This window comes from Bombina bombina, chromosome 1, assembly GCF_027579735.1.
Source record: "Bombina bombina isolate aBomBom1 chromosome 1, aBomBom1.pri, whole genome shotgun sequence".
NCBI lineage: Eukaryota > Metazoa > Chordata > Amphibia > Anura > Bombinatoridae > Bombina > Bombina bombina.
The window spans coordinates 1,361,356,485-1,361,380,823 of NC_069499.1; positions in this window are offsets into that span (position 1 = coordinate 1,361,356,485).

The following is a 24,339-nucleotide window of genomic DNA, read 5'->3' on the forward strand; positions in this document are numbered from 1 at the left end:
ACAGCAGTGGACAGCTGACATCTAATTTCGGTACGAAATGAAAAGAGACCACAAGCAGATTAATGGAGGCAAGTTCCCACGGGACAATCCAAGAAGCCATCACAACATACATCCCCACCAGAGAAAAGAAAATATGTCTGAACTGCTGACTTGATTTGTGTCTGGATGGAGAAATGGAAAGTTAAAGAAGCTGAGAAGTTATCACCAAGAAGAATCTGATAGTCAATTTGAGTTATTGTGGATCAGATAATAATATACTACAACGAACTGTTCAGGTTATACAGACGGTAAATGTTAGTTAAATATTTATAAATTTACTAAAGTTGTAGAATACTTACTGTTTTATTAGAAATAAGGAGTGGCAACATAAAGTTATATAACGCAATTTAAATGTTTTACTATTTTTAAAAAAGGGTCTGGTTCCCCTGTTGAGTGTGGACCCGTGAATGTACACGGATCCAATGTCTTACTCCAAGGAATGGAGAGACATTATCTTGTCATTTTTTGTTTGTTTGTTATATTATTTGTTTGGTTATGTTGTTTTGCTAAAATGTTTGTTGAACAAAGAAGTAAGGGAGAGGAAATATGGTACTGGACAGAATGCAAGTAGATCTGAAGTTTATTAACTTGTTGTTTGTATATGGATAATACAGGAAAGGTACTTAAGTTCATCACACAGAATGTTAAGGGGTTGAACACTCCTATTAAGAGGTCCATGGCAATGCCAGATTTAAATAAAAAGAAAGGTGATATTCTCTTTTTACAAGAGACACATTTCAAGAAGTCTCGTGAACCCAAATATATGGGTCCCCACTATACACAACATTTCCACAGTTTTTATACCTCAAAGAAGTGTGGGGTGAGTATCCTCTTGAATAAATCAATCCCCTTCCAACACATCCAAACACATACAGACTTAGATGGAAGGTTTCTGGGAGTCTTTGGATTGCTGTATTGCAGGCCCACTACGCTGATTAATGTATATGCTCCAAATACTCAGCAGCTTCCATTTTTCAAGAAAACACTAAGGCGAATTATAGATATTTCTAAGGGTCTAATTTTTTTTTTTTTGGGGGGGGATTTTAACATACCGTTACACCCTGAGATAGACAGCTCAAACCCCAACCCACATACATCTAAACGAACACTCAGACATCTATGGAAATTGCTGAGAGATTATAATCTATATGATATATGGAGATTCATTAATCCAAACGCTATAGATTATACCTTTTTCTCATCTCCAAACCGAACATATAGCCGATTGGATTATCTATTTACAAACCAATCGGGCTTGTCATACATTAAAGATGCAACAATTTTGCATACAGTATTGTCGGATCACTGAGCGGTCTCCTTCACAATTAACTGGCCCAATACACCAGTAGCCCCATATATTTGGAAATTAGATGACTCATTATTGATGGGGGAAGCAAGACTTACAAAATTCCAGACTTCCTTACAGGAATACTTTGTTTTCAACTCAACCCCAGATAGTAACCCTATAACAGTCTGGGAAGCTCATAAATGTTTTATGAGAGGAGAATTTTTAAAAGTGAGGGCCCAACTTAGAAAGATTGAAATACACAAATCTCACCTCTAAATTATCTGATCTAGAATATAAATATAAACAAAATCAAAGCGATCAAAACATACATAAAGACCTACAGGAGGTTAGGGCAGCTTTACATGACTTACTATTACAAGAGTATAAGGCTAAAACGACTAAGTTTAAACAAAAAATATTTTATGAAGGGAATAGGGCAGTTAAGATGTTGGCGATAGCCCTTAAAACTAAAAAACTTAAAACTTTTGTTCATGAAATAAAGACCCCCAAAAATAAAAAACTATACTCTGCTAAAGATATCCTATCCCAGTTTGAAGAATATTACACCCAATTATATAGTATCTCAGAATCGGGAAAGGCTAACTTTTCAGTTAATGAAATACAGGACTACCTAAATAATATTCCTCTTCCTACACTAGATAGAGAGCAAGTATCAGAATTAGAGACCCCCATCACACACAAAGAAATCCAGCTAGCAATACATGACCTTAATACAGGTAAAAGCCCAGGGCCAGACGGCTTCACCTCACAATATTATAGGAAATTTGCTCCACTTATAACCCCATATCTCTTACAAATTTTTAACAAAGTAGATAGAAATAGTCCATTCCCCCCAGGTATGCTGGAAGTGCATATCACAGTGCTCCCAAAACCCGGTAAAACCCCAGACATACCCCAAAATTTCAGACCAATCTCACTTCTGAATGTAGACGTGAAAATATTTGCAAAAATATTAGCTGCAAGGATAAATATATTTTTACCACAGCTAATCCATGTAAACCAGGTAGGCTTTACGCCACATAGAGAGGCTAGAGATAACACAATTAAAATATTAAATTTATTAGAATATACACAATTGTATAAAGTACCTTCCATTTTCCTAGCAATGGACGCCAAAATACTAAGCTGGGTCTTCCTGCAAAACACCTTGAAACGTTTCGGATTGGGAGATAATATAATTAGCAAGATATTCACATTATACAATATACCTACTGCAAAGATTAAACTCAATGATACACTTTCAAGCAGTTTCTTGATACAAAATGGTACCAGGCAGGACTGCCCCCTGTCGCCCCTGCTATTCTTGCTGATTATGGAAGTCATGGCTGCAGCTATTAGACATAATCCAGATATAAAAGACATAACCATACAAGATACCCAATACAAACAAGCCCTATATGCTGATGATGTGTTGTTGACCCTCACATCGCCATTACAGTCCCTAGAAGCTTTAAACATTGAAATTGACAGTTACAGTAAGTACTCCAATTTTAAAATTAACCTATCCAAGTCAGAGGTAATGGGCATATACTGTACATCTCTAAGCCAGAACTACAGGAGATAGCGAACAAATACAAAATACAAGCCTTATCTATAAAATACTTAGGCATTCAGATTTCGCATAACCTGCAAACACTTTTTCAACAAAATTATCAAACCCTACTTAAAGAGATCCAATTGGAGTTAATCAGCTGGGAACACAAGCATATATCATGGCTGGGTAGAATGGACGAATTTAAACTGTCTATCTTACCAAAAATCCTATACATACTCCAGACGATACCTATACATACTCCAGACGATACCTATACCCCTTCCACAATCATACCTCACTAATATGCAAAATTTGGTCAACACATATATTTGGCAAAAGAAAATGCCCAGAATCTCGAAAAAAATTATGTATCGGCCAAGAAATAATGGAGGACTTGGTGTACCTTGTTTATTATACTATAGACAAGTAACTATTCTAAATAGGGTGATAGACTGGAGTAAACATGGAAAAAACAAGGAGTGGGTTAAACTAGAAAAACAACTAACGGGATGCCCCAATTTGGGAGGAATATGCTGGACAAATAAGATACATAGAAATTTAAACAAGAATATACCTCAGTTAGTTCAGGTAACTCTGGAAACATGGGACAAGCTCTCAAACAAAACGAAAGGTATCTCCTAAACGCCTCCCCATTAACCCCAATCTTATGTAACCCAGAGATCCCGATAAGGGGATTTTTAACCCCAAAAGAAAATGATCACATTTCGTCTTTGATTCCTTTTTACAGTGTTTTATCTGATGGTAAACTAAAAAGTAAAGACAAATTGGCTGAGACTGCTCTGCAAATAACCAGGGATTAGTTCACACACCAACAACTATAACACTTTTTACACAGCAAACACTATAAACCTAATTTAAGTAGCCCGACTACATTGTTTGAAAATTTGTGCTACTCCCATACTCCCACCAGGGGGGGGGGGCTGTCGATGGCATATAAATTATTGCTAGAACATCATTCTAGATCATTACCAGCATACTGTAAAACATGGGAAAAAGAATTAAATAGAGAGATTTCTCAAAAAGAATGGAAGGTAATTTTCATTAATATGGGCAAGTCACCGTCTTCAATAAACATTACTGAAACTAATCTAAAGCTCCTGTACCGGTGGTACCTTACACCGCATAGACTCTCAAAGATATATCCCAATACAGATAACAAATGCTGGAGGGGATCTGGTGAGGTGGGGACAATGACACATATATGGTGGGAGTGTTCCATGCTTAGGCGATATTGGGAAGGGATCAAGGAAGAGATAGAAAAAGTCATATCTATCAAAATCTCATTAGACCCAATGATTTTACTCTTTAACTACACCCTCAGACTCAAATGATTGTTAAAATTGAAGTTGTTATATATAATGATCAATGGGGCTAAGCAACTGATTCGGCGTTTGTGGAAAACATCCTCTATTCCGAATATGACAAACTGGAGAGATCATGTTAAACAATTACTCAATTGAATCCATACATAGTGTTGAAATATGTTCCCCAAAATCGCCCGTTAGGCAGAAACGCTTAAAACAGAAGCCATTTCTCACCTTAAAAATAAATTAAATATTAAGGGAGAATTAGGCGCTTACATTAAGATGCTGAAGACTAAGGCCAAAAATATTGCAAATAATATATAGTGTGGCAAAAGCTAAATATTTCAATGGCTGTTAAAATTGGGCCTACCTCAAAAGCGGGGAAACGCAACAAAATATTTTTCAAACCAGAAAATTACTCCATTGTGCAACCCTATGGGAGCTATTCTATAAGATTACGGTTAGATGGCATCTTGTACCTTATACTCTTCATAAAATACATGCCAATCACCCCCCTACTTGTTGGAGAGGATGTGGTATGCTAGGTACGCAGAGTCATATCTGGTGGTTCTGCCCCAAAATTACACAAGTTTGGACGCAATTGTTCCAGATCTGCAAGTCATTCAACTTTGCTTACACACTTAGCCCTCAGACCTGTCTCCTACATATAGGATTTCCAACAATGCCCCAAGCCCATAAATCTCTCATTATTTATTTACTCATGTCCGCTAAATTAGAGATAGCCAGAGCATGGAAACAGAAATCACCCCCTGCTTTTTCACAAATTATGACCACTATACATTTTATACAGAAAATGGAGTCCTACTCTTACTCTGTACTTGATAAGATGGACACGTACATTGATATCTGGGCTCCATGGATGGAGAAGTTTCCAAAGTAAAGACCTGATATTCTGCCTATTTCTCGTTTTATCTTATATCTCTTCATTTCTACCTATATTGTTTTCACTGCTCCCTCCTCTTCCCCCCCCTTTTTTTTTTTTTTTTTTTTTCCCCTCTCCCCCATCCCTTCCCACATACCTATAAGATGTGACTTTTGAGACACCTAATGAGATGGGATATTATTTGCTGTGTGACATAAAATGTAAAATGAGAACTGTTATATTCCTTCCACCAACTCTTAGACCCCGATCATCTATCTATCAACTATGGTTGACTTTACACATCTTTTATGTTATACTCTATTTCATGTTGGTTGACCTTTGTAACCTTTTGGTCATATGAACAGTAGCTGATCCCTGTGTGGATACACTCAATGATTGTATACTTTGTAATGGATTGTTATTCTTTTGTTCTCACAATAAAAAGATTTAAAACAAAAAAAAAATATTTTTCAAAACTTGGGGTCTGCTACTCTATGTGAACGATGAAATGTACAATACAATTGAAGTACAATATTCACAATTGGAGCAACTGAGGGGTGAAAACTATTCCTTAAGGTTAGATGAGGAAGAGGCAGAACGAGTCCAGAATAAAATTGATGAGTTTGCCCAAAACATGGCCACCTTACAAAATTATAACTTGAGTTTAGTAGCTCAGATTGAAGATGTGCATAAGCAGCTTGCCCAAAGTCAAAGAAAGTTAAATGGTTTAAAAAGGCTGTATCATCATAATGAAAACCCCTCTATTAGCAATGAGGATAATGCAGATAATTCTAACTCCCTTAAGGAATACACCAGAAATGAACTGCAGAAATTTAGGGAAGAATTTAAACAAAGGACCCCTATTGGGTCAAAAATACATTTCCCAAATAGACAGTCATCTCATGTTATAAATTCAGGGAACTGCTATATCTCAGATGAGGAGGGGAGGGCAGAGCTAGCTACCCAAATAGCCCATGTAGTACTAATGTACGTAGGGGTTCTCCACATAGTAAATATAGGGCAGATAGGGGGCACTCCAGCCCCCAAAAAAAGGTCCCTAGGAAAGCCCAAGATAAGTCTAATAAGGTATATGACACTCCTAAAATAATTACTTATGACCACTTTAAAAAAGGCTTTATCTATAATGAATGTTACTAGTGAGCGGTCAAAAATTGAATTTCTGCCCTGGGTATTTGAAGGTAAACATCACAAATTCTTTGCTTCACTAAAGGATATGAATATTCATTCCTGGAATGAAACGCAAAATCAGTGCAAAAAGGAATTTGGGAAATATTGTACCAAAACCGCAGCAAAAATAGCTGTATACGGTTTAAAATATGGTGCAAATCAAATCCCTATAGAATTCCTTTCTGTACTGAAAAGTGCGTACAGTATGGCCGAAGACTACCCCATATTTGAAAGTTTAGAATTTGTAAATTAATTTTTTTAAGCGTTACCCGCGCACATCAAAATGAATTTGGCTAGAGATTTTGATGAGCACTGTTCATTGGACTGGCTGATCAAAGAGAGTACAAAGTTATACTCTATTCAGCACGCCGGTGAACGGGATTTAAAGGGAACCAAAACCCAGTCCCAAAATTATGGCAGAAACTAGGGTGTCACCTAGCCCCCTCAATTTGTAGTCTCACAAGAAAACTTATGCGGAAGTGGCCTGAAAAAACAGGCCTTCCCCTCAAAGTTTTAACTCTGCCCCTCCCCCATCATGGGTCGAGGTGCAGAGAGAATATACTCAAAATGGGGGGCATACCCAGGTAAATAATTAACCCCAAAGAGATGAATATTAGGTACAAGGTAATCGGTATCCCCGTAAAAATAAATACCAAAAGTGGCGAAAATACTCTCAGGATAACCAAACACCCCAAGTAAGTAGTGTTCCCCAAGATATTAATGCGGAACAAGTTGAACCCCAAAGACAACCACATAAAAATAGGAACAATAGCTATAATTCTGAGGGATCCCAAGGATCCAGGAATCAATACCCTGGGACATCAAAAAATCGGTCCATGGGTAAAGATAGCTTGTCCATTCAAGTGGGCCAACCCAGTACGCAAGTTAGTAAATTATGTACACTATTTACTAATATGAGTCAAGCTTTGATGGCTCAGAACCCTAATAATCCTTTTTTAGGGGTACAGCCAGTGGTCAGCAGCGGACCACAGGCACAGTCATAGATACTGCAGTATTACCTGAAAGAGAGGGGAGAGATATACCAAATAAAATGATAAATATCAATAATGGTACTAATCATATTCTCTCCCTACGGACCAGGAACGGTCGATTTAGCTGTGATGATGAGCAACCTCAGCCTGGAAGCTCTAACAAATCTCTTCCTTTGCAGTATTCTCTTAATCTTATTTCCACAGATGTAGTACACAGGAACCTTGTTAGACCTATTATAGAGGAGAGGACCAGTAAGAATGAAAATTCTTCTGCATCAGGTAACATGGCGTATTCAGGTAACTTGTGATGAAGCCCACAGATGTGTAATCATGCCAATTTTATGTGTGAAATGGTAGAAACTGCAGGGAGATATTATGTATTAGCTGAACTCCAGGACTCAGTCACTAACCCTATCATGGGATGAATTTATACTGGATCTCAGGCAACTATTTTATCCCACAGGTACTACACACAGCTTAATGAGCTAACACCCCACAAACCTAAAATAAAAGAATTTGATGGTTCACTAATAGGGGTTGGGGGGGGGACTCTCTAAAAGTCTATGGTACTGCATGGTTAAAATTTAAACTGGGGAACAGGGTAATAAGACACCCTGTCATTATAGTGGATCTGCCAACTGATCGTTTAATTATTGGTAGTGATCTCCTGAAGCGATTAAGCACCATAATTGATTGCATAAATAAAGTAATTTGATCACAAGTAAAAAAGCCTATTAATTATGAGCGATCCCGTATATCTCGCACCTGACATAACTGTCACATGGTGGAAGAGAAGCCAGATGCTGTGGAGATTAATTTCAGGAATGACTCTATGCCTGAAATCATTATCCTACAAATAGATGATCAGACTTCTTTAAGTTGCTCTGATGGTAATACTTTTAAAATTTCGCCTGGAAAGATAGCAAATATTTCCTTAGACGGCGATTTATTAACCATATCTCTCCACATGGGAGATTATAAAATCCCCAAAGGGGGAGGCCACACTCGCAGGAATTGAGAGAGTTAAGGATGATCTATTTATCCCTATGCAAGTGCATGACCTTGGTAAAACCAAATATGCTAAATTCAACTTAAAACAGGAAGCTAGCTACATAAGCAAAAGCTTATTAGCGCAGATAGCTGAACCTAAAGTGATTAAATATCTTTCTCCCCAAGACCACTGTGTCCACGGCCTGAATGACAGGTCTGAAAGCTATAATGTCACAGCTAAATGTTTATTATGTATCTATATAGGTAATAAATCAGCGAAGCACCTGTTTTTAGTTTTAAATACTCCCTAAAATCAAATATATATTGGCAACGATCTCTTACATAGATATGCCATACAAATAGATTTAATTAACCTTTGCCTCTGGAGCAGATTAAAAGGGGACCCTTAAGTATGCCTCCCTGAAATCAAACCAGAAATTGCTATATGCTGTAAATATGCAGGTGTCTAACGATGTTGTAATCACTGCTGGGGCTGATAAATTCCTCTTATCCTTACAGGTAAAGAGAGGTCAGAAATTAAAAACTTCTAAAACACTAATATGCCTCTCCCATAAAAATCTGGGTATAACAATGACCCATACTCCTATGGTAAATATTGGAACTATTCCAATACATGTTATTGTGCATAACATGACCCCACAGGATATAACCTTATCCAAGGGAACTACCATAGGATATGCACTGGAATCAAGTTATTACACTTTTGGATTCCAGAATAATGTAATTAGGCTAATACCTGAAGGATACTTAACTGAAGAACAATTAATAGAACAATCCTTTGCATCTATGCCAGAGGGACTATTTACAATTCAGTCTATTTATCCCTTCAGCTCAGAGGAAGGCATCTGTAAAATTGAAGAAGCCTCTCTAGTATTTGATCAGTCAATCAAACAGCAAGAATACCCCAATACCCAGAATCATGGGGGCAATGTAAATTATAATCAAGGGGATCTCACCTCTAGGTTGGAAGAAGCCTATGAGATAGGACAGCCTGAAATCTTTCCAGGATTTCAGCAAATAGTCGAAGAGCAAATCTCCTTAGCTAATGGCTGTTTGAATGCCGACAGCTATGAGAACTCCTGATGGAGTACAAGGATAGTTTTGCTAGGGATTCTTATGATTGTGGGACTACAGACTTGCACATTGCAAGAATCTAAACAGATCCCAATGCACCACCTGTCTTTGTTAAACAATACAGACTTCCTTTAGCCTCATATGATTCTCTTGCAGAAATAATAAGGAACCTGGAAGAAAGAGGTATTATCAGACAGGTGCATAGCTCGTATAACAATCCTATTCTAGGTATTCTTAAGCCCAATGGACAATGGCGTTTGTGTGCTGACTTTTTTAGACAGCTAAACAAACAAGTGTACATGTCTGGCTGGCCTGTGCCATATATCGACCAATGCCTAGCATAGATGCAGGGATCTAAAATATTCACTGCCATTGATTGTGCACAGGGATTTTGGACCATAAAGGTACATGAAGAGGACCAGTGTAAGCTTGCATTCTCGTTCCAAAAGGTCCAGTATGCATTCCAGAGACTTCCATTTGGATACATAAATTCAGAACATGAATTTGCTGTATTCATGCATAAGGCTATGCCTGATGCACTGGAAAGGGGGACCTTATCTTATGTTGATGATGTTTTAATCAAAAGCACAGACTTTGAAAAACACATCACAGAACTTAAACACGTCCTCAGCCAACTTAAAAGGGTAGGTGTCAAATTATCACTAAAAAAACTCAATGGTGCCGCACTTGTATAAACTTCTTGGGACGTGAAGTTACTTCTGAAGGGTTAAATCCTCAGAAGAAAAAGGTGGAAGCTATAATAAATTCTAAGAACCCAACTAACTTAAAGGAATTGAGATCATTCCTGGGTATGACACATTATTTGCACAAATTTATTGATAATTATGCAGAATTAGCTAAACCACTACTACTTCTTCTAAAGAAGGATGTGAAATGGCACTGGAGTGATACTCAAGAGACAGCCATCAAGGAGCTGAAGAGAAAACTCACTCAAGCACCATGCTTAGTGTACCCCGAAGGGGGCAAACCTTTCTTCTTAGAGACAGGTTACACAGATACAGGTGAAACTCGAAAAATTAGAATATCGTGCAAAAGTTCATTTATTTCACTAATGCAACTTAAAAGGTGAAACTAATATATGAGATAGACTCATTACATGCAAAGCAAGATAGTTCAAGCCATGATTTGTCATAATTGTGATGATTATGGCTTACAACTCATGAAAACCCCAAATCCACAATCTCAGAAAATTGGAATATTACATGCAATCAATAAAACAAGGATTGTACATACCTGTAGAACAATATCGGACCTCTGAAATGTATAAGCATGCATACTGTATGTAAAATATATTAAGTAAAAAATTAACACTTTATTGAACATATATACTCAAACAAACAAATTATCTAATTTGGATCAAATGAAGAAATGGGTATCGTCTTCCAATTCTAAATAATCATGCAAAATATGATCCAACTAATATTTAAAAACAATCTAAAAATAGGGCTGTGTGACCCGGTGTTAGGTCCCAAAATACTATAAGAGAGAGTGAAAAACAACCAGAGAAAAGAATGTGTGTGGGATACAGATGATCACACGCTGCAAACAGACTATGCGCTCAAAGGCATCCTCCTGCCTGCGTACTGCTGGGATTGAACCCAGTCAGACGATTTCTTGCTAATCCCTGTATATTAACACAACATTCACTCATAGTATTCAGCATATCAATCAACTTCTCTTAATAGCTTACAGAGTGTTGCTATGTTCTCTTGTAACACTTGTTACACTCTGACAGCTTGTCAATTAAATGTTAGATACATATAGGCACACTTTCAACTTAGGTTACTGAGTAACAAACATACAGACATTCACTCTGTTAGTTGCAATTGGTCCTCAATTTGGGGTTGCCTATTTGGTAATTATGTATCACAACATAAGGTTACAAAGTATGTCTAAATAGCGTAAGCAGTGCTATAAACATTCTAAATCAAACTCTGTCCGACTATCAAATCTCCACAGAGTGAGTACTTGTCTCAAAGTAAAAGCCTCACACACGGTGTATTTTACGCTATACTTAGAACTGTATTGTAACTGCAAGGAAAGCCGTAACTCCTACAGTATGGGATTACACATGCGGGTCACGCCCACCGACGCGTTTCGTCACTGGTACGTGATTTCGTCAGGGCATAGGGCCGGCCCAGCTGTTCAGTCCGTTTGTTATACTCAACGGTTGCCATAGAAACAGCAAATGTTTGCAAAAAGTGTTCCCTGCATTTGTATTAAGACTATCCTGTTTAATGGACTTGCTTAGGTATCCGATGTGTTTATGACTGATAGGTATATGTCCACAAATTTAATCATACATATTTTAAAGGCATATTGTTTGGTTACTATGTTAGTATTTAGATTTAAATAAATCTTTATTTGTTTGCAAATCATAAAGATATTAAATAATATTAAATAGGGCAACTAAACATTGCGGCACTTCTCAGCAGATTTTAAAAAGGCTAGTTTAGATGTTGATTACTGTTCCACATTTATGACACTTATACTACGATGTTTAAGGTCTCCATACTGGAATTGTCAATTTGTTATCATTATTAAACAAGTATATATTAATTTAGAGAAAACACTTGTAGGAGATTGCTTCATTCAAGCCTTTTGGGGATGTAGACTGCAGTTCATGTATCCATCTGCATTCGTTTTGCAGAAGCATTTTGTTAATATCTCCCCTTCTGCCTCTCATTTTAAGTTGTTCAATTGCAAAAAAGTGCACTTGGTATTTGTTATCTTTATGTACTGAATTCATATGTTTGGCCACTGGTACGTTACGTTCCCATTTTATGTCTCCCATGTGTTCCAGAACTCTTGTGCGTAACTCTCTAGACGTCTCTCCAACGTAAATTAGGGGACATTTGCACATGGCAACATAGATAACTCTCTTTGTTCTACAGTTCATAAAGTAATTTATTGGATAACATTTTTCTGTCTTGGGATGTACAAAATGTTTTAGAGGGAACATATTTTTACATGCCTGACAACGACCACATTTAAAGAAACCTTTTGTTTCTTGTAGCCAGGTTCTCTGTGTAGTTCGGGAAAAGTGACTTTTGGTCAGGATTTCTTTTAGATTCTGAGATCTCCTGCTAGTTATGTTAGGTTTATCAGTGATGACTTCTGACAGATCAGGGTCATCTTGTAGAACATGCCAATGTTTCAGAAAAATATTGTGAATTCTACTGTTTTTCTCATCAAAGGTGCCTATAATCCTAATTTTATTAGGAATAGTTTGTTCTTCAACTTGTTTCCTTCCTTGTAATAAGGTTGGTCTATCTAGTGATTTAGCTAGTTGGTAGGCCCTTTTAAGACTACTTTAAGATCTACTCGGATATCCTCTTTCCTTGAATCTCTTCCTCAATTCCTTCGCTTCTGTCTCAAAATCATCCAATGTGCTGCAATTTCGTCTTGCCCTTAAGTATTGTCCAAAGGGAATGCCCAACCGTTGGCTTTTAGGATGGTAACTATTCCAATTCAGGAGACTGTTTGTGGATGTCTTTTTGCTTAGAAACTTATCTGCCTCTTTTCTGATCTCTAGATCCAAGAAAGGGATACTTGTTTCTTCAATTGTAGAGGTATAGTGCATACCATGGGTGTTATCATTGAGCCAACCCATGAAATTAGTGAAGTCTTCTTTAGAGCCTATCCATAATATCAAGACATTGTCGATGTAGCGAATGTACAAGTCCATAAATCTCATAAATGGATTCATATCTTGATTTAGGATGTATGTATGTTCAATCCACCCTAAGAACAAGTTGGCATATATTGGTGCACAGCATGTGCCCATTGCTGTGCCCTTCTTTTGTAAATATACTTTATTGTCAAACAAAAAATAGTTGTGTTTTAACACAAAATCCAACAGGTCAATAACAAAATCATCCCCCTCACTTCCTCTAGGGTTAATCATTTTGAGAAAGTATTGTACAGCCTGTCTTCCTAGAGAGTGAGAGATGTTAGAGTACAGACTTTCAACATCTATGTTTGCCAATAGAGTATTCTCTTGTACATTCATATTTTCCAGGCATTTTAGAACATCTTTTGTATCCTGGACATATGATGTTAATGTATGTACAAACTCTCTGATTTTCTTATCAATATAAATACGGGTGTTTTCTTTCATGTAATTAGCAAGAGTCTATGACCTAGTGACGTATGGGATACACATTCCTACCAGGAGGGGCAAAGTTTCCCAAACCTTAAAATGCCTATAAATACACCCCTCACCACACCCAAAATTCAGTTTTACAAACTTTGCCTCCCATGGAGGTGGTGAAGTAAGTTTGTGCTAGATTCTACGTTGATATGCGCTTCGCAGCAGGCTGGAGCCCGGTTTTCCTCTCAGAGTGCAGTGAATGTCAGAGGGATGTGAAGAGAGTATTGCCTATTTGAATACAATGGTCTCCTTCTACGGGATCTATTTCATAGGTTCTCTGTTATCGGTCGTAGAGATTCATCTCTTACCTCCCTTTTCAGATCGACGATATACTCTTATATACCATTACCTCTACTGATTCTCGTTTCAGTACTGGTTTGGCTGTCTACTATATGTAGATGAGTGTCTTAGGGTAAGTAAGTAAGTCTTATTTTATTATGACACTCTAAGCTATGGTTGGGCACTTTATATGTAAAGTTCTAAATATATGTCTTTAAACTTATATTTGCCATGATTCAGGATAATCAGTATTCCTTCATTCAGACTCTCAGTTTCATTATTTTGGGATAATGCATATAAATATATATTTTTTCTTACCTTGAAAAATTTTCAATTGACTATTTTTCCCTGCGGGCGCGGGGGCAGAAAATGCTTCATTTTATTGCGTCATTTTTGGCGCAAACTTTTTTGGCGCAAAATTTTGTCATTTCCGGCGCCGTAGTTGACGCCGGAAGTTGTATTCAGTTAACGTCATTATTTTTTTTTCTTTGACGCATGTGTATTCAGACGATTTTTTTGCGCCAAAAAATGTGGGCGTCGGTTTCGGTGTCAGAGGATGTGGTGTCATACTTGGCGCCAAAAAATATGAGCGTTGTAATTAGAGCCAATAATGTGGGTGTCATTCTTGGCGCCAAAAATGTGGGCGTCTTTTTTGTTCCACTTTTTTCTCACATTATTTAAGTCTCTTTTTTTCATTGCTTCTGGTTCTAGAAGCTTGTTATTTTGCATTTTTTCCCATTCCTGAAACTGTCATTTAAGGAATTTGATAATTTTGCTTTATATGTTGTTTTTTTCTATTACATATTGCAAGATTTCTCGTACACTGTTCCTGTTTCAAAAGATACTGAGGGATTCCTGTTGACTGAGTTCAGTCCTACCAAAGCTAAGTTCATTTATTTTAAATGTTATGAATGTTTATCTTTAGCTATGGTTTGTTATAAGTTATCATGATAAACTTTTACATGCAGAATCCATTAGTATTTATGCTTTATGTATTGCTATTCTTTTTACATCTTATATACAAGATATACTTAGAAAATTTATAAGAATATTTTTCTGATTCTATTTTAAAGGCTTTGTCTGACGTCCCGCCTTCTAATAAAAAATGTAGGTCTTTTTCAAACTTCTTTTTTAATTGTTTAAGTTTCAAATGACCAACAACATACTGATTTATCCTTCTCTGATGATGTTTTTTTTCTCATTCAGAATTTTCTTCATCAGATATTGACACTAACAAATCTACTTTTTTATTTTTTATTAGAGTACCTTTGTTCTTTGTTGAAAAGGTGTTGATTATTTTGGATATTGAGGTAACTAGTACTTTTTTAAGACTAGCTAACATTTTATTTCTGCTTATTTTTTCTGTGTTTTCAGAGGTTTTTTTTCCAGTTCCTCATACTAGGGAATGAAATAGGCTGAGAATTTTCTTTTATTCCTTCTTCAAAGGTTTTAAATCATATTCTTTGCCGGCAGTTAAATTCAATTTTGAGGGTTCTCCAATTTAATGGGGCTATCTCTACTCCTGCTAAATATGCTATTGTTTCTATAGCAAAATAGTATTTATTTTCCTTTTAGATGGTTGTATCTTATTTAAGGAAAATTATTTATTTTCAGGTACTTTTCTTGGACCTGTGATTTATTTGGATGATGTTGCAATTGCTTCATTTTTCTGTTTACTTTAAGATCAAGTATCAGATTATGATTTATTTAGCATTGTTAAAGGGATAAAATCTACTGCTCATTTGAGGTTCAGACTAGGTGCTGTTGCATTTGTTGTTGTCTTGCATTTGTTGATTATGCAAGTCCAGAGTGTTGACTGGTCCTTTAACTGGATTAACATGCTAATAATTTCATTTGTGTCTTCATTTTATTGAATATTTTCGCAAATGAGGTTTAATCTATGTCTTTAGCTGTTTTAGCTAGAAGAATTTTGTGATTTCTAAAAAAATCCATATTTCTTTTTTTCGAAGATAATCAATTATTTGGTTCATAATTGGATTCAATTCTTAACTGTTACTCTGGGCTTCAAGATTGAGTTCTAAGACTAAAACTTTAAGCTTATATTAGTTTGGTTGTTCTTACTAAGGAACGAAATCCTAAATTCTTATCCAAGTAACATGTTTTTAATTGGAAGTTTTTTAGTTCAAAATCAGCTCCCTAAATTTGCGTGTATGTGCCGTATTCCAGCTTGGCTGGTAAGGGGCAGGTTAAGATTTTTTTGAAATTTGTTTGGTTCTATTCGGTCCAAAATCTTAGATTTTGGGTACAGAATAAAATTCAGAGTAAAACCGTCTGTGAGAAGTCTTTTTTCCTCTATTATATTCCAGCTATTCCAGTAAGGCTAACACTTTCCTTAAGTGTGTTTCAGTCCTATATATTTTGGGTAATGTTGAAGCGCAGCTGATCACCCGTTGGGGCTCAAGCGCTGCTCAGACCTGGAATCTTCTGGGGTATTTATTCCAGTTTCATTTTTAGGAACTGGGTTTTGGGGTTTTATTCAAAACTATTCATTGTTCCAAAGATAGAAAATCTTTTTTATATAAATGTACCATCTTTTAGATTGGTATTTATATGTTCTATTCTGCCTTTTTTTGGGTCAGTGATAGCATTATTTGTTATCATTTGATACAATAGATGCATATCTTCATTTTCTGTTTTCATTCAGATTATTTTTATTTTCTGAGACTGCGGAATCTCATATGATTCAACCTTGTTTTTTTCAAGACATGGTTAGAGGATCTTTTTATCAAAAACTCTTGATTCCTCACACATGGGTCACCTTTCCAGATAGTTTGTGTCACTGTCTTTGTCTCTAACAGACAAGTGACAATTTTATTGGGTTCCGTCTGTCGGTACCTTCAGTCTCTATTATTTCCTTCAGTTGCTATATATGCATGGAAGTTTTAGGTCTTATGGCTGCAGCATTGGATTCAATTCCCTTTGCTCATTTTTCATAGAAAACCTTTCCAGTTTTTTATGCTGAATAATGGTGCAGGGATTCTAGGTTTTCACTTTTTAAATCTTCGAATCCTAATGTTTATCTATCTTTGATTCAGTGATTAAGATCACCATCATTTAGTACTACAGGTCTCTTCGATTCTTTCAACCTGGACCATGATCTCTACAGATTCGAGTCTTTTAGGTTGGGAGGCTGTCTGAGGATCTCTGTCAGCACAAGGGGTTTGGAAATCTCAGGAGGTGAGATTACCATTTGATATTTTGGAACTCCGTGCATTCTCAGAGTTCTTCAGTTGGTTTCTTTTTGAAGAAGAGACGTTTATTGTTTTTTTTCAGACAATGTCACAACTGTGGTGTATGTCAATCATCAGGGTGGGACTATCAGTCCTTAGGCTGTGACAGAAGTATCTCGGATATTTGCTTGGGCTAAATCCAGCTCCTATCTAAATTCTGTGTTTTTTTTCCCAGGTATAGACATTTGGGAAGCGGATTATCTCTGATAATCAAGCTTTACATCCGGGAGAATGGTCTCTTTACCCAGATATGTTTTTCAATTTTTCAGATATGAGGGTTTCCAGAAATAGATCTGTTGGCATCTCATCTAAACAAGGAACTTCCCAGGGGCCTATTCAGGTCCGGGGATCCTCAGGCGGAAGTAGCGTATGCATTGACACTTCCTTGGAATTATCATTCTGCCTATATCTTTCCGCCTCTAGTTCTTCTTCCAAAAGTGATTTCTAAAATTCTAATGGAGCGTTCGTTTGTACTGCTGGTGGCTCCAGCATGGCCTCACAGTTTTTGGTATGCGGATCTCATTCGGATGGCCAGTTGCCAACCTTGGACACTTCCGTTAAGACCAGACCTTCTATCTCAAGGCCCATTTTTCCATCAGGATCTCAAATCATTAAATTTGAAGGTATGGAAATTGAACGCTTGATTCTTAGTCATAGAGGTTTCTCTGACTCAGTGATTAATGCTATGTTACAGGCTCGTAAATCTGTCTCTAGAAAGATTTATTATCGAGTTTGGAAGACTTACATTTCTTGGTGTTCTTCTCATAAATTCTCTTGGCATTCTTTTAGAATTCCTAGAATTTTACAATTTCCTCAGGATGGTTTGGATAAGGGTTTGTCTGCAAGTTCTTTGAAAGGACAAATCTCTATTCTTTCTGTTCTTTTTCACAGAAAGATTGCTAATCATCCTGATATTCATTGTTTTGTACAGGCTTTGGTTCGTATCAAGCCTGTCATTAAGTCAATCTCTCCTCCTTGGAGTCTCAATTTGGTACTGAGGGCTTTACAGGCTCCTCCGTTTGAACCTATGCATTCTCTGGACATTAAATTACTTTCTTGGAAAGTATTGTTCCTTTTGGCTATCTCTTCTGCTAGAAGAGTTTCTGAGTTATCTGCTCTTTCTTGTGGATCTCCTTTTCTGATTTTTCATCAGGATAAGGCAGTGTTACTTCCTGATATTCATTATTTTGTTCAGGCTTAGGGAGGAATTATTGTCTTTTCCTCAGACTTCTTTGGTAAGATTCTTACATTCTTGGCATCTTGGTTAAACTTTTAATTCATCATGCTTATTTGGAGTCGGGTTGATTCCCGCCTCAGAGGATTACGGCTCATTCTACTAGGTAAGTGTCTACTTCCTAGGCTTTTTAAGAATGAAGCTTCTGTTGATCAGATTTGCAAAGCAATGACTTGGTCTTCTTTACATACCTTTACTAAATTCTACCATTTTGATGTTTTTCTCTTCTTCAGAAGCAGTTTTGGTAGAATGGTACTTCAGGCAGCTGTTTCATTTTGATTCTTCTGCTTATAATTTCAGTTTTTTTCATTATAAAAATTGAAACTTTTGCTTTGGGTAGTGGATTAATTTTTCAGCGGAATTGGCTGTCTTTATTTTATCCCTCCCTCTCTAGTGACTCTTGCGTGGAAGTTCCACATCTTGGGTATCTGCTATCCCATACATCACTAGCTCATGGACTCTTGCTAATTACATGAAAGAAAACATAATTTATGTAAGAACTTACCTGATAAATTCATTTCTTTCATATTAGCAAGAGTCCATGAGGCCCACCCTTTTTGTGGTGGTTATGATTTTTTTGTATAAAGCACAATTATTCCAATTCCTTATTTTTGATGCTTTCGCTCCTTTCTTATCACCCCACTTCTTGGCTATTCGTTAAACTGAATTGTGGGTGTGGTGAGGGGTGTATTTATAGGCATTTTAAGGTTTGGGAAACTTTGCCCCTCCTGGTAGGAATGTATATCCCATACGTCACTGGCTCATGGACTCTTGCTAATATGAAAGAAATGAATTTATCAGGTAAGTTCTTACATAAATTATGTTTTCCGTCAAACAGCCATTGCCAGACACAACTGGTCTGCCTGGAGGTACACTTGTGTCTTTATGAATTTTTGGCAAGCTATAAAAAGTCGCTATTCTTGGTGTCATGTTACACATGAACTGGTATTCGGATTTTGTGATTATTCTTTCACCATAACCTCTATCCAATAATGATTTTATTTCTTTAGTGAATGTTATTGTAGGGTCTTGTGTTAGTATTTGATAATTTTCTGTATTTGTTAAAATATCAAGACACATCTTTTTATATTGTTTATTGTTCATAATTACAATATTCCCATCCTTATCCGCATTCTTAATTGTTAAGTCTGGATTGTTTTTTAACTCAACCAGGGCTTGTCTTTCTTTAAAACTCAAGTTCTTCCACGTTTTATTCTTACAATTAAGTGCTTCAAGTTTGGTGGTTACCAGAGAAACAAACTTATCAATGGTTGGATATTTGGAGATACTGGGCATAAACGTACTTTTTGATTTTACAACATTATGTGTTTGAACATTACCAGTATCGTCATTTTCATCTAGTAATGTTATCATTAGATTTACTATCTCCTGATCTGCTTCCTCAACTCCCATATCAGTAAGGCGGATTTTGTTGGCATCTTTGTGATATTTATGTAGTGCCAATTTTCTCGCAAAGAGATCTTTTACCCAATTAAAAGTATCATATTTAGGCGTGGGGATAAAAGAAATGCCCTTTGATAACAAGGTATAGTGTTCTGATCTTAAATTTATCCCTGCCAGACTCATGATTTGTAACCCATCGGGTGTCATTTTTGTTTGTTTGTTTTCACTTTGTTTTGTTGCCTTTTTCTTATAGTTCTTTTTGGTGGAAACAGATTCTTCTCTAAAAAAATCCTCGTTATTGAGGGTTCAGTTGTGGGTGTTATCACATTCGTAGCAACTATTTGTGTTTGTTCCTTATTAGTGATGTCGCGAATAGTTCGCCGGCAAATAGTTCCCGGCGAACATAGCATGTTCGCATTTGCCTCGGCGGGCGAACATATGCGATGTTCGATCCGCCCCCTATTCTTCATCATTGAGTAAACTTTGACCCTGTACCTCACAGTCAGAAGCCACATTACAGCCAATCAGCAGCAGACCCTCCCTCCCAGACCCTCCCACCTCCTGGACAGCATCCATTTTAGATTAATTTGGAAGCTGCATTCTTAGTGAGAGGAGGGACAGTGTAGCTGCTGCTGATTTAATAGAGAAATCGATAGCTAGGCTAGTGTATTCAGTGTCCACTACAGTCCTGAAGGACTCATCTGATCTCTGCTGTAAGGACAGCACCCCAAAAAGCCCTTTTTAGGGCTAGAACATCAGTCTGCTTTTTCTTTTTTTTTCCTGTGTAATCTAATTGCAGTTGCCTGCCTGCCAGCGTGTGTGTCAGGCTCACAGCGTATACTGTGCCCACTTGCCCAGTGCCACCACTCATATCTGGTGTAACAGTAGTGTACATTTAAAAAAAGCAACACTTTTTTGACTGTGAAATAATAGCAGACAGCTGCCAGTACCCAAGATGGCCGCCAATAAGGCAGATGGGGAGGATTAGAGAGCTGTTTTGGGGGAAGGTCAGGGAGGTTGGGGGCTAAGGGGGGATGCTACACCACAGCATATGTAAATATGCTAAAAAAAATTAAAAAATTTAAAAACCTTTTATTTTAGTACTGGCAGACTTTCTGCCAGTACTTAAGATGGTGGGGACAATTGTGGGGAGGGAAGGGAGCTGTTTGGGAGGGATCAAGGGGTCTGATGTGTCAGGTGGGAGGCTGATCTCTACACTAAAGCTAAAATTAACCCTGCAAGCTCTCTACAAACTACCTAATTAACCCCTTCACTGCTAGCCATAATACACGTGTGATGCGCAGCAGCATTTAGCGGCCTTCTAATTACCAGAAAGCAACGCCAAAGTCATATATGTCTGCTATTTCTGAACAAAGGGGATCCCAGAGAAGCATTTACAACCATTTGTACCATAATTGCACAAGCTGTTTGTAAATAATTTCAGTGAGAAACCTAAAATTGCGAAAAATTTTAAGTTTTTTTTAAATTTGATCGCATTTGGCGGTGAAATGGTGGCATGAAATATACCAAAATGGGCCTAGATCAATACTTTGGGTTGTCTACTACACTACACTTAAGCTAAAATTAACTCTACAAGCTGCCTACATGCTCCCTAATTAACTCCTTCACTGCTGGGCATAAAACACGTGTGGTGCGCAGTGGCATTTAGCAGCCTTCTAATTACCAAAAAGCAACGCCAAAGCCATATAAGTCTGCTATAATGGCATGTCTGGCACACAGTGTTGGGGCAAGGGTCCATCTCACCACTGATACCTGGTCTGCAAAGCATGGTCAGGGCAGGTATATCACCTACACTGCGCACTGTGAAGCGGGCGAAACCCTTACACTACCTGATCGATACAACATCATACCTGATGTTTTAAAGCATGTTATTCCAAACAATTTAGGAATGTTAGGTGATTTATGCCCTTTATGGATTAAAACCAGACTCTGCATCAACTATGTAATTTTCCATGGGAGTTTTGCCATGGATCCCCCTCCGGCATGCCACAGTCCAGGTGTTAGTGCCCTTGAAACAACTTTTCCATCACTATTGTGGCCAGAAAGAGTCCCTGTGGGTTTTAAAATTCACCTACCTATTGAAGTCTATGGCGTTTCGCCCGTTCGCAAACTTTTTCGGAAGTTCGCGTCCGCCGTTCGCGAACCCAAATTTTTAGGTTCGCAACATCACTATTCCTTATCTGAGGGTTCAGATTCTGATGATGAGCTCTCTACTATATTCGTTTTACCTCTAGCTTCTTGTGTGTATCTCGTGTTTTTTACGTTTATAGTTTGCTTTATATATATTTCCCTTTTGGTGATCTGACCAGTCTCTCTGTAATTCCCTATTTTTTGTCTCACTTAATTTCTCTTTCAGCTTATCAATGTGGAATTTAAATTTTTGATCCAGAGCCTCAAAGTCTTTATGCGAAGTAAACTTATTAGTTTGTACTTTTGCTTCCTCTACTAGTTTTTTAATTGTTCGTACTGATTTCTTTCATAGTCTAGTGTAAGTTTCATTAAGTCAAGGGAGCACTGGGTCAAAATATCTTGTCATCGTAAGACAAAATTTTCATCAGGAATATGAAATGATTCGTAATCCCCTTGGAATAAGTTTGTTTTTAACATAGTTTTCCAGACTAAAAATCTTCCAGAATGATTTTACTTGCTTTTTCATAATTTTAGTTATACTTTTAAAAGCTTCTTCAATGTTAGTAGCCTGTGGACATATATTACCTATGTTAAGTGTAAAGAGCCTTTCGGCCTCCTGCTTCCATTTATCAAAATCAATGTTTGAGGACAAATAGCCCGCCATAGCTATCTGTTCCTTTTACCTTTAATACCCCAAATTCTAAAATGTGAATTAAATCACTGTAGGTAATACAAAAAGTTTAGAGGAAATTAAGGGATTTGTGGCGTTGAAGCCAAGTGCTGAATTAGACATTATTGTATTCAAAATATATTAAGTAAAAAATTAACACTTTATTGAACATATATACTCAAACGAACAAATTATCTAATTTGGATCAAATGAAGAAATGGGTATCGTCTTCCAATTCTAAATAATCATGCAAAATATGATCTTATACTTATGCATACTGTATGTACTCAGTACTTGGTTTGGGCCCCTTTTGCAGCAATTGCTGCCTCAATGCGGTGTGGCATGGAAACTATCAGCCTGTGACACTGCTGATGTGCTATGGAACACCACAATGCTTCAATAGCGGCCTTCAGCTCTTCTGCATTGTTCGGTCTCATGTCTCTCATCTTTCTCTTGGCAATGCCCCATAGATTCTCTATGTGGTTCAGGTCAGGCGAGTTTGCTGACCAATCAAGCACAGTAATCCCACGGTCATTGAACCAGGTTTTGGTGCTTTTGGCAGTGTGGGCAGGTGCCAAGTCCTGCTGGAAAATGAAGTCAGCATCCCCATAGAGCTCGTCTGCGGAAGGAAGCATGAAGTGCTCCAAAATCTCCTGGTAGACGGCTGCGTTGACCCTGGACTTAATGAAGCACAGTGGACCAACGCCAGCAGATGACATGGCTCCCCAAATCAACACAGACTGTGGAAACTTCACACTGGACTTCAAGCATCTTGCAGTGTGTGCCTCTCCATTCTTCCTCCATACTCTGGGTCCTTGGTTTCCAAATGAGATGCAAAATTTGCTCTCATCAGAAAAGAGGACTTTGGACCACTGAGCAACAGGCCAGGTCTGTTTTTCTTTAGCCCAGGTAAAACGCTTCTGACGTTGTTTGTTGTTCAGGAGTGGCTTGACAAGAGGATTATGACATTTGAAGTCCATGTCCAGGATCCGTCTGTGTGTGGTGGCTCTTGTGAAAGTCCCCAACACTTTTGAATGGCCTTTTCCTGACAATCATCTCCAGGCTGCAGTCATCCCTGCTGCTTGTGCACCTTTTTCTTCCACAATTTTCCCTTCCACATAACTTTCTATTAATGTGCTTTGATACAGCACTTTGGTAACATCCAACTTCTTTTGCAATTACCTTTTGAGGCTTTCCCTCCTTATGGAGGGTGTCAATGATGGTTTTCTGCACAACTGTCAGGTCAGCAGTCTTTCCCATGATTGTGATTCCTACTGAACCAGACTGAGAGACCATTTAAAGGCTCAGGAACCCTTTGCAGGTGTTATGGCTTAAAGGGACACTGAACCCAAATTTTTCTTTTGTGATTCAGATAGAGCATGACATTTTAAGCAACTTTCTAATTTACTCCTATTATCAAATTTTATTCATTCTCTTGGTATCTTTATTTGAAATGCAAGAATGTAAGTTTAGATGCCGGCCCATTTTTGGTGTACAACCTGGGTTGTCCTTGCTGATTGGTGGATAAATTTATCCACCAATAAAAAAGTGCTATCCAGATTTCTGAACCAAAAAAAAAACCTTAGATGCCTTCTTTTTTAAATAAATATACCAAGAGAATGAAGAAAAAATGATAATAGGAGTAAATTAAAACGTTGCTTAAAATTGCATGCTCTATCTGAATCACGAAAGAAAAAAATTTGGGTTCAGTGTCCCTTTAATTAGCTGATTAGAGTGGGACACTTTGAGCCTAGAATATTGCACCTTTTCACAATATTCTAATTTTCTGAGATTGTGGATTTGGGGTTATCATGAGCTGTA